Consider the following 14,376-nt stretch of genomic DNA (forward strand, 5'->3'; position numbering starts at 1 on the left):
TCATTTTCAGTCATGCTTGACAAGCTGCTCTTGTTATTTTGGCGCAGGCCTCGGGCGTGTTGCGGGGTGAAGCGGGGTTAGTGGGAGACAGTCGGCTGTCATGTGCAGTGAAAAACTTCGAATAGATGTCAGTGTTTTTCACCAGGCGTTTGTTTAAAATGGCGTTTCCGAGGCAGGGTCGAGCTCCCGAACTGCCTCGCTGACAACTGATTCCCAAAGGTTCCCGAAGTTACTCCGGAGATGTTTACCACTGTCTACACATGTACTAACTGTCAGCGCGTTATACCTCCGTTCGGCTCATTTTGTCTTCTGACAGCGCTGAACACTTTCTGTTGTATCATCACTTTTAGTCTCGCACAGCCAGACCTATCTCCACACTTCGGAGAAAGGTCTGGCTCAACCCATTATCGCTCTGTGACAGGGGGGTGCAATCACCTTGGGCAGCGCTAAGCCCAGGATGCATCGACGGTGCCCTTGCAAAATGGTAACGCGCAGATAGCGGAAGGGGAGGAGAATTCTGACTAAAATAGTCGACCAATGGCGGACTCATCCCAGCAGCCTACATCCTGTGAGCCAGACTGCATCACTTTTAACATCGTGAAGAACCCAGTCTTGGTTCAAGAGTAGTGCTCTTTGGCTGGCAATGACTTTTTGGTGGCATGGGACTTCCGATCCAAACATAAAGCTACTTGCAGGGTTGTAGTGGAGGCTAAATGCACATGTTTACCCAGCTCACAAATTCTGAAATAATCTTTACATCCCTTTACACCTGCTGGTGGGCATGAACTGGGCCACCTCTTCCTTTTCTTTCTTTTTTTTTGCAAACACAAGGGTCGCTTGTTTTGTGTTCTGCTGGAACTTTGTGTCCTGTTAAGTGCGTAGTGACCATTAACCCCAAACCTTTGAAACGTGCTGCATCAAATAGTAACCCGTCAAATCAAAGACTGCAAAGTAACTAGCTAGTTATGAGCCCTTAAGTGAGTCGTAGTTGTACATTTGTGTTGTGTTAGCCATATAGTTTATTTAGCTTGTTGCTGATTTATAGTTTTCAGTTAGCTCAAATGTAAAAACCCATTGCTCATAACCTGCATACCCACCACATTAAATCCACAACTACAAGTTGAAGCACTGCTTGATGAACTGTCGAGGGCATGAGAACTGTTGAGGTTGAATTTATATACTCAAGGTGTAAATCCAACTGCATTTAATACACAAGACTGGAACCTGTTATAAAATTAGTGACAAATATTGTTGTACAGGGACTAACGCTATACAAAACCTATATTAATGTATTGTTTTTGTATTTGCAGACATTGTTATGACTGGACTTTATGTCAATCTGTTATATTCCAGACATCGATCTAAGATAAAGATCATATAGATTGTGTTTGATTCTGAGACTGACAGATCTATCTTTCCACCATCATGGCCCTCCTGGACAATTTATTGTTCCACCACGGCCCTGGTTACACGACGCACGTACTGCATATTGCGAGAGCAGTAGGCGACATGACCTTGGAATTTTGGGAAAGGCTGCTCAATGCTTTTAAGCAAGCAGAAGAATTGTCTGTTCCTGTAGAGATCCTGTCAAGAGGCAACACTGGATTCCAGATGGTTGCACTCCTTGAAGTCAAATTATGCTCTCTCTGCGTCGCACTTGGAGTTGTCAGTGTGAGTGCTACACCGAATGTCAATAGGTCACTGTGGGGAAAACCGTTGAATTCCTAGAACGTAGCTGTGCATTTCATCTCTTGTTGCTTAAGCCTGCAATTTTTCATAGATGTAAAGTAATGCTGATAGTTAGCTCCTATGCGCAGTTAAGTCCAGAAAGTCAGTGCTAAGCAACAAAAAAAAAAAAAGAAAAAGCTTGGAGACAGGAGAGGCATGGCGGAGGATGATACCCTCTTGCCGTCAGAACAGTTTTAATCCTCCCTGCAAAGCTGTAGTACAAATCCTGAGTGGAATGGAGTGGAGTGGGATATTGCACCATTGTAGAAGTGGGAGAGACTCTTAGGAGGTGGAAACCTTCGTCACACTCGGCTCACCATAGCTCCCTATAGTCATGTTCTGTACATTGAATGAGGTGGTCCTGGAAAAGCGTTTGGACTTCGACCATAATTGAATTAGTGGTGTGTTTATGGAGGCATCATTACCATAGGGGCACAATCGGAATGGCTTCATGCCTTGACCATTAAACAGACACGTAGAGCTATCAAACTTAATGAATCGCAGCAGATGACTCTTCATACCGTCACGGACCATGTGGGATAGTTGCAGTGCACGCAGTCAGTTGAAGGCGCTAGTGGATATAGGAAAGAGCGCAATGTTGGCTTCTCCTCTAAAGGCTCCAGGTTACCCCTTCCTCTGCCCCAGCTTATCATACAAATGGTTTATGAATAGCAGCTGGGCCATAACAACCAGTTCTGTAAAGCTCATAACATACAGCTCGACTGGGTGTCAGCGGTGCTTATTCAAATGCTGATTTTTAAAGCTGTACTTAACTGGAATAAATAAAAAAAAAGGGTTAGCAGCAGTGGGTCGTTTTCGCTGCAGTAAAAGCGCAGGTGTAATTAATAACATGAACGATGGCCCAGTTCCATTTAAGTGTCCCAGTAGTCATGCCAATGAGCCAGCGTCTACAATACCAGAACCCCAGAGCACACGCACCTGGAATGCAGCCAGAACAAATGATGTTATAAGGGACTGCGTAGCCATGGGACTGCAGATGAAAATAAGCTTTAAACTAACTCAGGTACAATACATCAAACGGTAACAATTATGTTTAATATCGTGCACGGTCTCTTACAAATGAAATAAACATGTAAATAAGCTACACTGCGCTTTTCCTGCTATCGCATGTCAAAATGACTGCTATGAACTTGTGCCAGGTCTTTGTCTACATTTGGTGCATTCTCACAGTTTTACAATGAAAGCAGCTTCAATCGATGTTTTTCCTATCAATGCATTAAACGGCCGTAGAGACCAGAAATCCACCTAAAAGAGAGTGAATCATTCATCACGTGGCCTGACGCACGAGCCCCCGATGAATACTTGCGTTGCTCTGTATTCGCTCGATGTGTAATAAAGCACCTGTTTGCTAACAAGTTCGCCATATTAGCTTAAATGGTGGTGATATGTCAATGTTGGCCAAAAAAAAAAAACCTTTTCCCTGGACAAACCAAGAATGAGAGTCTCTAAAACAAAGTGACAGATTTACTTTGACTATAGTATTCACTGGGGTGTTATACCATTTTATTTGATAATCATTTTAGTTGACTCTTAACACCCCAGTTCGAAGCAGTTAAATGGGAATATAACTTAAGGTTATCTGTGTGTTACCGTTACGCAAGGGCACTGTCGCTGCATCCTGGGCTTAGCGCCACCTAAGACGCTTGTGCATGATTTAAAGAAATACAAAGAAGCCAGAGCGTTTTTTGGGTTTTTTTTTTTTTCCCATACCAGAATGATAATGGGTTCAGTCAGACCTTTCTCCAGCGCTAAAACAAAGTGTGGATATAGGTCTGGCTATGCGAGGCTAATCACATCTGGGGTTGGGGAAGTAAACAATAAAACGCGCACTTCAGTATAGCGTCCCTGAAATTTGAATTTGAGAGCTCTGAGCCCATTAGTTCTCCATATCTTTGTCAATTGTGTCTGATTAAAGCCTTGCACTTGCGAGCCTCTGCAGCTTTTCAACGGGCTAAGCTTCACCCCATCCCAAGCTTTTGTCCAAAAGATGAACGAATCCTCGGCGCAGGATGCTTAGCTGTTCGGGAGCTTACATTGTCAGCAGTCAGTGTCAGTGTTTCTGTTCTGTACTTCAAATCGTAAAGTCTTGATATAGAGGCTGCCAACTAATGACCAAATACACACAATAATACACGCATTGTGTATGTGTGTGTGTGTGTGTGTGTGGACTGCAAGTTTGTGACTCTGGACGCTCATACAGGTCCACTCCTGGAGGGGGGGGGGGGCACTCATTTCTTATCCAGTATGTGCAGAACATATGTCTGTAACTCCTGCCATTGAAAACCAAATGCCAAACTTAAAGCAACTTTTCAGGGAAGGCACAAATGAATCAAGACAGGAGCACAAGGTTCAGGGCACACAGCTCCTTCATGCGCACACAGTGTCATCTCATGACGTCAATGTGGTAAATTATAGCCCTCAAATATGTGGGTTTTTTTTTATTTATTTATTTATTTATTTATTTTTACCTCTGTGGACAGTTATGGGCTGATTATAAGAAGGAGACAAAGTCCAATCAGTCAGGATGATTACAGTGTTCAGCGATGTCTCACTAATCTCCCCTCGTGTCTCTCACTCTGTATCAACATGTGAACAGTGGCTGTCATATGGCAGCTGAGTAACTGTGACAGCCATTGATCTGTTTGCGTGCATGCATGTTTTGCCACTGCACATGTGTGTGTGTGTGTGTGTGTGTGTGTGTGCGATCTTGCGTCTTCATGTGTGTATGCCCGTGCACGTTTGTCGCTAGGGGCTGGATGCTGAAATTTTGCTCCAGCGAATGAGGGAATATTGCTGGCTGTCATGTGACTGTGTGATGTCAGAGAGAGAGAGAGAGAGAGAGAGAGCGAGAGCAAGGTGCAATTTAGCCCTACAGCTGATCCGTGCAGTGCTCAGAGAGAAGCCGAGACGACCAGACACACACACACTCACTCTCGCACGCATTCCTTTTGCCTCGCCTGTAAACACATACACAACACAACACACACACACATGCACTTTGCATACACACATGCTCTTCCCACACATCATCGCAGTTACACACACACACACAACTCCAAGGCATCACTTTGAAAAACAAAAAAAAAAAGGGAAGGATGCATAGCTTCCTCTACTTGCCAAGCTCATAACACTTTGGATACTGTGGACGTTTCTGCCTCCTGGACAAGAGCAAAGCGATACTTAACTGGAGAGAAAAGACAAGAGGAAAAACTGAAGACACAAGAGATAGAAGGACAGAAACTACAATAGAAGACGAAAAAAGGAGGAAAAGAAAGAGACTGACGAGAGATCAAGGCAGAAAAAGAGCAAGACAAGAGGACCTGACAACAGAGAGAGAGAATGTCCTTCCTGTCTGGCTCGCCCTGGCAGCAGCCTGGCATTATTAGTGGCAGCAGCGGGTACGGACAACCTTCCACTGGGCATCAACAGCAGCAGCATCAACAGCAACACAAACCTCCCAGTGCCCTCTCTGGTGCCAACATCCCTGCGGTCTCTGCCTCCTCTACGCTGTCGCCCTCCAGCCCGGCCCCTGACCAGCACAGCGACTGGCCCTGCCAAAGCCAGATGGCACCAGGGGGGCAGGTTGCCACTGTCACACAGGGGGGGTCCAAAATAACTTTGATGGAAGACGATGTAAAATTAGGGCGAGGCAGGACCGAGGGTAATTTGTCTGGGACGGTGGCCGAGGTGCCAGGAACTCAGAGCTTCAAGATGCCAGTGCTGAAGATAGAGGATGAGGGGTCCAGAGGGGGGAGGCCGAGGGAGGATGGACATAGGGTGGGAGGGGTGGGGGGGGCATTAGGGAGTGCAGGACAAAGCCCCAGCAGCCCCCTGTCTTCCCACTCCTCCCCTTCCTCTTCATTACCTTCCCCTTCTATTTCACCTGGGAGATCCTTTCCAAATTCTGCACTAGACCTTAAGCCCACATCAAACCCTAACTTTGGACAAAATAGTCTGCGACAAAACTATACGGGCAGCATAGATGGATTTTATATCCAGGGATCTCAAGAGTCTGCCCAAGGCCAGGGTTTGCTTCCTCTTCCAAAACAGGCCTCCGGGCTTGGGGAGAGAAACACATTGAACCCTTGCTTCGCTGGAAGTACCGGATCAAGTCCAGGAAATAAAGAGGATGAGAAGAAACCTGTTTCATCCTCTTCATCTGGAGGCCTACTCGGAAGTCTGAAAGAAAGTTCAGCTGCAGTTTCAACTGGAAATCAAACTTTCAAGCCATTTGTAGGAAAGGAAAGTGTTGCTACACAACCTACTGGTACTGGTCCTCCTGCTGCTGACCTAACAGGAAGTGGAGCTGGTGCCACTGCATGGCCTAGAGCAGGCCTACCTCCAGCCTCAGCTAACAGAGCTAACGTTGGTGTTGGGGTGGGTGGTGTAGGGGAGAGTGGGGTGGAAAGAGAAAACTTAAGCCATACTGAAAAGGGGAGGACAGGGTCATGCACTCCACCTAGCAGAGGGGTTGCAAGTCATGGCCTCTCGCAGGATTTAAGTCTTGTTGAGGATGGGAGAGTGGGATCTTGTGCTACCTTAAACAGAGAGACAAAAGCTAGCCAAAGCAGTGAACTGCCACAGCGGACTGCAGTGAGACGTGCAATGTCTGACTGTTCACACCTGTCCGTTCCCATGATGATGGCTGGAACGTACCCCACTGGTATGGGAGGCTCTCCAGTGATGGTACCCAACGTACCGAATTTTGCCCTGATGGGAGCAGCGTGCCCGCCCAGGGCGCCCTACCCACACGTGGCTGTCCGACGTTCGCTCACGGTCACGGACGGCACCGAAGCTGCCGCTGCAGTGGCGACAATGATGTCATCCCCGTTAATGACGTCACCCGTAATGCCATCGTCCCCACCTCCTAAGAGGCACCATGGGAGCTGCGAGACCAATTTTTTACTTCCTGTTCCACCTCCTGCAGCAATGTCAATTAACAGCACCCAAGATAGTAAACTGAACACAACGGGTAAGAGTGTCTTCTTGTGTGCATATGTGTCTGTTTTGATGGATACAAGAAAACATAAACAGTAGATTATGTTATATACAAGGTAAAGACCTCAAGGTCACTGTCCAGATCTCTTGATTTGTTCAGGGATTCATATAGGTATGGTTTTGTGCCTGTAGATGGCTGTTTCTGCCATTTGAGGAAGCAGTTGGCCAATCAGAGCTTTATAGGCAGGTGTGTACTAGATGTTTCTACTGAAAAGGGCAGTATATAGACTTTTACTTCAGCGTGCTTGACGTTGTCTTCACTATCAGCATCAGCAACTTGTAGGAGCGGCCTAAGCTACCCAATCACAGTTCCTGTGGTCTCTATAAGTGGTATCTCTGTAGCCAACGTAGCCCCGATGTGTATTTTTGAGAAGGTGTAGATCAGCCACAGCGTAGCCCCGCTATGTGTGTGGGCTCTGTTGCTACACCGTAAACCCTCAACTTATAACTGTAAATCAAGCTTTAAATTCCAGCCGCTTTCAGCAGCTGCTCTGCCTTCATCTTCATAAGGGAGTGTGTAGCATGTCATTCTCTATCATTATACAGCTAAGCTCATGAGTGACTGCAGTTCTTTCTTTGTCCTTCCTGCCCCCTTCATTACACCTGAGCGCATGTTGCAATCCGCGGCATCACAGCTCAGTTGCATTCGGCTAAGTATAGGTTGTTGGCCGTGCCTTCTCTCCCGATGTTAGCTGTGTCTGAAAAGAGGTGTATTTTAGAATATCAATAGGCGGCTGGCACACTGCTGGTTGCCAGTTTGGTTGAAAGCACATGCACTATGCTTGCAACACGCTGTGGCGGGGTACGGTTAGTGGAACTGAATATTCTTTACATGCACCCTTTCAGTCTTGGTAGAAGTCACCTCCACCGCTGCCCACCACCGTTATCCACCTGTGGATATCCATTCAGTGGCTTTGTGTTTCTCTTTGGCAGGGTTGCATTGATTCTCTTGAATTTCAATTACAGGGAATCATACAAAACAGAGCCTTGCTGCCAAAATACAATTCTCAGTTACATTCATTTCATGTTTCCTATCCGCAGTGTGGATAGCAAATTGTGGTTAATAAAGTTAATGAGCTGAGTTGAAAGGAGTGTATGGGTGATGCACAAGTCAATACGTGGAGTATTGGTAATGCAGGTATATGAGGTGCACCTTTACTGCACCTTGAGGCCGCAGCCACCATCTGAAGCGTTTTAAGTTTGATTAAAGTTAATTTGATTGGTGGAGGCGGATCAGCGCAGTTGATTGCAGCTCATACCGGAGTAAATGATCCTGTTTAGTTACGGGTTTCTTTGGGTGTATTTTACTATAATCACGCTCCAAGAACGGACACTCGTCTAAGCTGCTGAGATCAATCCCGCGCTGTGGCACAATCTACATAAGCGACTTAGAACCACCAGTTTTGAAAAGCCTTTAAAGCACAAACCGCGCGCTTTCGGCCAAATACAGACGCATTTGATGTAACAGGTGTTGGCTTGAGTTCTTGAGTTCTACGCAGATCGTATACACACACTGAATGTGCAAATTCTTGGGGTACGTCTTGGTGGTATTCATTTTCTGTCTCTTTTCAAGAAATCAATATTTTGTTTGTGTTAATATTGAAGTCATTGAGGAAACAAGTGTGAGAACTCGAGCATCTAACCAATTATCAGTATGAACCCTAAACACATCAGTAAATATGGGTGAGGCTCCTTTGTCAACTGCTGCCTTGTTAACCAGCAACAACAGCTTTTGTGGCTCCTGTTGATATCTTTTTTTTCTGAGTGAGCTTTGCTGTGTCAGGGATGAGCGATGAGTTGCGGTAATATCACCTACTTTTGTTGGGATATCACGAGTGCTGTGTGCTTGGCTGATTCTGATGAAGTATCATCATTTCCATAACCTCCGAGGTTAAAGCTCTTTTAATCGTCATCCCTTCCACTAATATGGGCTTTTAATGAGGTAAAACCAACATGGGAAAATGGGTTTTGCCAGGGTTCACATCATCACTGTTTTTCATTTCATTTTTATGAATGTCACACAGATATTATCACATATTATATGTTCTTGCATTCTTTTGAAATGACCGTTTGACGCATTGTGGGACAAATTCGACGGAACATTTCGACAAGTTGTGGTTGATTTTTATGTAACGGAAAAAGAAAGATGGAAAAGTGTGTGAGGGGAGCTGGCAGAGGATTATGGGAGGACCAGCCCAGGGCTTAGAATTCAGGATGACTGCTGATTTGGATTATTGACGTCTTTTTATATGGTTTCATATAAAGAAGTGAATGAAAGAGGAGCCGTCCATATATTTATTAATGCTTTTTTCCCCCCCTCTTTGTAATATCTTCTATCCATTTATATTCAGGACATACTGTATGTTCCTCTGTGGAATGATTTATCCATCCATCCAGCCATGTGTTCTGTTTTTCAGACTGCAGTCAACAGAGAAAAGCTGGGACATTGATTAGACATCGACTCTGACTGTACTCATTCAAATATAGAGCAGCTATTTCTAGCACTGTGTGTGTACGCACACGGGTGTGTGTGTGTGTGTGTGTGTAGGTGAAGAGCTTCCACTGACGTGAATCTTACAGATTTTAAAGGCACACGCCCCCACAGACACACTGACAGTAGACAGCAAGTCTGCAATATAAGGTGTTTTTTCGTCCAGCCCTATAAATGCAAAAGTCTGGCCCTGACTTAGACATGAAGAGTGTTGGATTTCCCCACTGACCGTCGCTCTGAATAGGTCCAGCCAGGTCCAGCCGTGTACTAGGTTTCGACCTAGTCTTGTTTCATTTAGCACATAGACCACAAGATCACAGCTGCACAACCAACACACACAAGCACGAAGACGTCCCCCAGCTGTAAGGGGAGGGGCAGGAAAGTGTAAGTCTTCTCAGCTCAACTCAAACCAGATGATTAAACAGACGGGCTCAGCTACCTGCAGTCCGTGGTTAACACACTCCTCTGTGCTGGGATCAGTGTTATCCCCGTCCCTCCTCTAACGTCGTCTCCATGGGCTTGCTGCACCGAGGCGAGGGGACAGCGAATCCACGGATACCAATTACCAAACACATGAAAACAGAGCTGAGCTGATGCCATTAACTTGTAGTTTGAAGGTTGTAGCCTGTCGGCAGCTCGTGAACGTGTGGTCGGAGGAGAGCGAGGACGAACAGGTGCACCGGATGCATGTGGGCAGGCAGGAGGTCGACCCCAGGTGTGTGTGTGGGGGAGGGGGGGACTCGTTGTGTCACAGTTTCAACATTTTTCAAGCACTTCTGGACACAAATCATGGTGTAATTTCAGCGTATTTTCTGGTGCTATTTAGATGACCAAGCGAAGAATGTCGCCCAGTCATGTTTTTTTCAGTTTGGGAAAATCTTTAACTGGTGCAGAATGCTTCTGCCTGAATTAACATGTTACCCCACCCCCCCCCAGCGGCTCCCCGTGAGGTTTCGCATTGATTTCAAAATTTTACAGCTGACCTTTTTAAGTCCCCGTCCTTCGACAGCGACAGCATGTGTGGTTTAAAACTACAGCAGTCACTCCTTGAGCAGCTTCTTTGTCACAACAGAAGAGCAACCGGTGTATCTGTTCACAGTGCAGCCAAACAAACTGGTGTTTTGACAAAGAAGTGAGTCTACGATAAGTCACCTGCAATCTAACAGGTCACTGCGGCTGCCCCTGCAATATTTATATTATGTTATGTACATTTTATTATTGCCCATGTCTCGTTTTGTAGACAGCCTTTAATGAAGGCCTACAGTACAGCGCCGACCTTGATGACAAATGCATTGCATTTCTTGTGACGTATTTACAATAAAAGCGCGTGTGATTTTTCGCCAGTTGAGCAGTTTTAACGTAGAACAGCAGCAGCAGCAGGAGGAGGAGGAGGAGGATGTTCCGTTTGCATTAGCGGCGACTGAAAGCAACTCTGTCCCGCTCTGAAGTGACCGTACAACTCGGCTGTATTACATACATGCAGTGTTTCTTTTTCGTGTGAAGGCAATTTGAACTTCCTGCCGGAGTGGCGGACTCCGCCACTAACAATGGAAACTGCTACATAGAGAGGCAGTGAAGCCAGATGATGAATGAATGGCTGAGCTGCTTGTACTATTGCAAAATACTATCAAATATGGGGTTTGATTTCATGAAAATCTTATTAGAAGATAAGATTTATATATTTTATATTTAGATATAAGATTATGATTTTAAGAAAAGCTCTAAACTTATCATTATTAAATGACAATGCCTTTGCATTATGTGCCAAAAATAACAGCAGTAAACAGTGAATGAATAATAATAAAACGATTTGATATGCAATTCTAAAAACTGTAATCATTATTACATCAAGAGGGCTCCATATAAACATGAACATAGTTTGTCTCTCATACACTGTAGCAGTGTCACTGAGCATAAAATCAGTTTACTGGGCTCTGTGTAGTGTGTATGTGGATTATCTGTCTGTCTATTGATCGTCCTGTCTGTCAGTGCGGTAGCTTGATAGCTATTATGCTAACAAACTGGGCTTACATGTGTATGTGAGGCAGATAAAATGCAAGTGTGTGTGTGTGTGTGTGTGTGTGTGTGTGTGTGTGTGCTGCCTGCAGTAAAATATCCTTGCACCAGCTCCATGTCTGTGTATGTTAGTCATGCTCTGATTTACGTGGCGGTCAACTCTCTTTCGATTTCTCTTTCTGTCACAAACACACACACACACACACACACACACACACACACACACACAGCTGGTTGCCAGCAGCTGTGTATTGTCGCGTGGTATTAGATGGATCCTCTGTGTTCTCAGCCAGCAGTTTTATGTCGGATGAGTCATATTGCTGGTGTTGCAGGGTGGAGTGATACAGTGATGGAAACTACTGTAGCATGAGCAATAAAGCCATCAGTTGGCGTTCAAGCTCCAATAATGGAGCCATACGATATTAAAGGCCCTGCTGTATGTGTAGTGGCATTAAGTATAGCATCTTTCAAATTATTCAGAAAGGAAATGTTTTTTTGTTGTTGTAGAAATATGACACAAGATTGGTGCGGTTCAAGTGCTGCCTTCTGCTTTCTTACTCTCAGTTTTCCCTCGTTATATCCATGTTGTTGTTGTTGTTGTTGTTATTGTTCAGTCAGTTTCCAAAGGTTTCATTGAGTTTGATTCAGACAGAAATATATCAAATATACCGTCTTTCCCATGCTACCATACCTGCCATGTTAAGGATCATTTTGTTTATTACAACTTGGAACATATATATATATATTTAATTTCAGTTTTGGCCATTGTTTCTGTTGATCATGATAACTTTTTACTGACCCAGTTTTTTTTATTTGTTTTTTTTTTTGTTTGCTGAGATTTGGGAATGTGACAATGTCACTACAACAAGTCGGTGCGGGAAACCGGAGCAATCAGACGATCAGACCGGTCGTAAAAAGCAAAAAAAAAAAAACAGCGGAGTGCTCTTTTAATGCCTGGATTGTCATTGTCTGTGGCAGTCAGGACAAAGTAGGACTCGTCACACACACCCAGTGTAGACCAAAATAGCACAATAACAATAACGATAAATCAGGCTGACATAATTATAGATGGAGACAGAATTCCGTACTTTCTTTGGAAAAAGGGCAAATAACTACTGTTGTAACGAGCATTACAGACTTATAGACCTCTTGGTTTAGTTCATTTACTGCGTCGGAAATGAATGATGCATATCAGACACCAAAATCAGAAATGAGACTGCAAGGGATCTTGGAATCAATTGAAATTCATGCAGGTGCCACTGAGAGGCCTTGTAAAGCAGCTGCAGCAAGTGATGAGTGTGCATTAACATCAGCTCAACATTGCGAGGCAGGAACTGACCACAGCTCTATGGTGAAGCCGGACCCAAAAAAAAGCGAATAGTGGGAACATGAATGCAGGAGGATAACCAAACTCCAAATGAGAGTGACTCCGCCGCCTGCCGCATGAGCCGTTCATGTGAAAATGTCTCCGTGCTCTTAATCATAGCCTGTGTCTAATTTGGCCTCCAGGCTGGGCTAGTTCGCAGCCGCAGTTTAAAAGTCCAAATGCATCCCATCTTGCTTGATGGGAGCTATAGTTCCGGGGGGGACTCGCTTCATGGCGTCTGTTTGATTGCCGGAGAAAACACAGCAGCGGCAAATTGGCAGCGTTTCGGAGGAGATAGAGCAGTTATCACACAGCAAACGTCAGCAGGGAGGGAAATGAAAGGGACATTAGGGCACGGCATAGCCGGGCCTGTTCGGCGTCGCTGTTATGTAAGAGATGTGTTGGTGGCGACAAAGAGCCCCTGTCTTTGTCCGCCCCCCGCCCCCCCCCCGCCATCAGCCCTGCCGGCTGTCTGTCCTTAGCCCCATCAACCTGCCGAACCCCTTCTGCCTCTGTCTCCCTCTGCCCTGCTCACGTTTCTGCTCACACCTCCCTCCTGATTTCACTTGATTCTCCCTCTCCCTCTCTCGCACTGTGCTCATCCCACCAATCAGCTGTTAGCAACGCTGGTGCTGCGGCCCAGTGCGACGTAGTGCTTCCTCTCAGGAGGATGGATGTGTTTATTGATCCCCGGGGGGTGGGGGGATTACACAAGCCTCATAAGCAATAATGATAGAAATTTTTTTTGTAATCATATTCCGTTGTTAAATATAACTATAACTAAAGATCACTGTAATGGGAACTTATTATTCATATTATGGGACATACAGAACATCCTAAAAGGAGCACTCCACAAAACTTACTCACAGAGCTAGCCCTGGGTTAGGGTTAGGGTTAGGGTTAGGGTAAACCCCCCCCCCCGATGACGAGTTTGCATCATCAGTTTGGATTTGAATTGTAGAAATGTGTACATAAACACAAGTAAAATGTGTGTTATACAATAATATATTTATATAATGACACTATATTATTTCACCGTAATTATGCTAGCTGTCTGTGTTAATTGAGCCTGCAGGTTCCACTGTAATTACCAAAGAACACATGCTGTATATCTCTGTGGTAATTACATTGTTTGAATTGGATCAGGATGTTGCACAGGGACACGCAGGGACATAATGCTAATCTTATCCCGGGCACGGCGGGTCCTCTGTCATCTTCATCACACCTTGCCTCTTTCTTTTTTTCTCTCATATAAAACACTCTCTTATAGAATACTATTTATAGTGTGACAGTGACAGAATTGTCATCAAAGTTATCCTGGGTTAGGTTTGGAGTGTGTGCGCATTTGTAATGGGAGGTTTGAAAGGCCGGGACAGGCAGAGACGGTCTAAGGAAAAATGCTACTGAGATGCATTATGGGAATTGCAGTATGGATCTTTGGACCCATACTAGGGACTGAAAGTCATGATAGCTCTGCCTCTGCTGGATCAACCACTTTGACACTTTAATCTTGTTAGAAGGTATGTCATTGACCAAACGCCAGCCTTTCTCAGGATCAGTCACCTTAGCCTGGTTTCCGGGGCTTCCGAACTTTGCAAAAATAGCTGTCGTTCTCATCAGAACTTTGTGGGCAGGATGAAGAATGAGTACGCCATCTCTTTTTTTTGTGTGTGTGTGTGTGCGCGCCACAGCAAGAAAAGTGGCGGCAGACAAATTCCCAACAAAAACCGCAACGAGAGCGGGAAAGACTGACTCA

The 14,376-nt window shown here is 45.1% G+C and overlaps 1 protein-coding gene across 1 annotated transcript in view; it reads left to right on the forward strand.

Moving 5' to 3' along the window:
• Positions 1-14,376, forward strand: part of LOC139296467 (microtubule-associated protein 4-like) — a 65,716-nt gene that overhangs the window by 34,046 nt on the left and 17,294 nt on the right. The gene's annotated exons all lie outside the window — the stretch shown is intronic.

The sequence above is a fragment of the Enoplosus armatus genome, chromosome 14, assembly GCF_043641665.1.
Source record: "Enoplosus armatus isolate fEnoArm2 chromosome 14, fEnoArm2.hap1, whole genome shotgun sequence".
Taxonomy (NCBI): Eukaryota; Metazoa; Chordata; class Actinopteri; order Centrarchiformes; family Enoplosidae; genus Enoplosus; species Enoplosus armatus.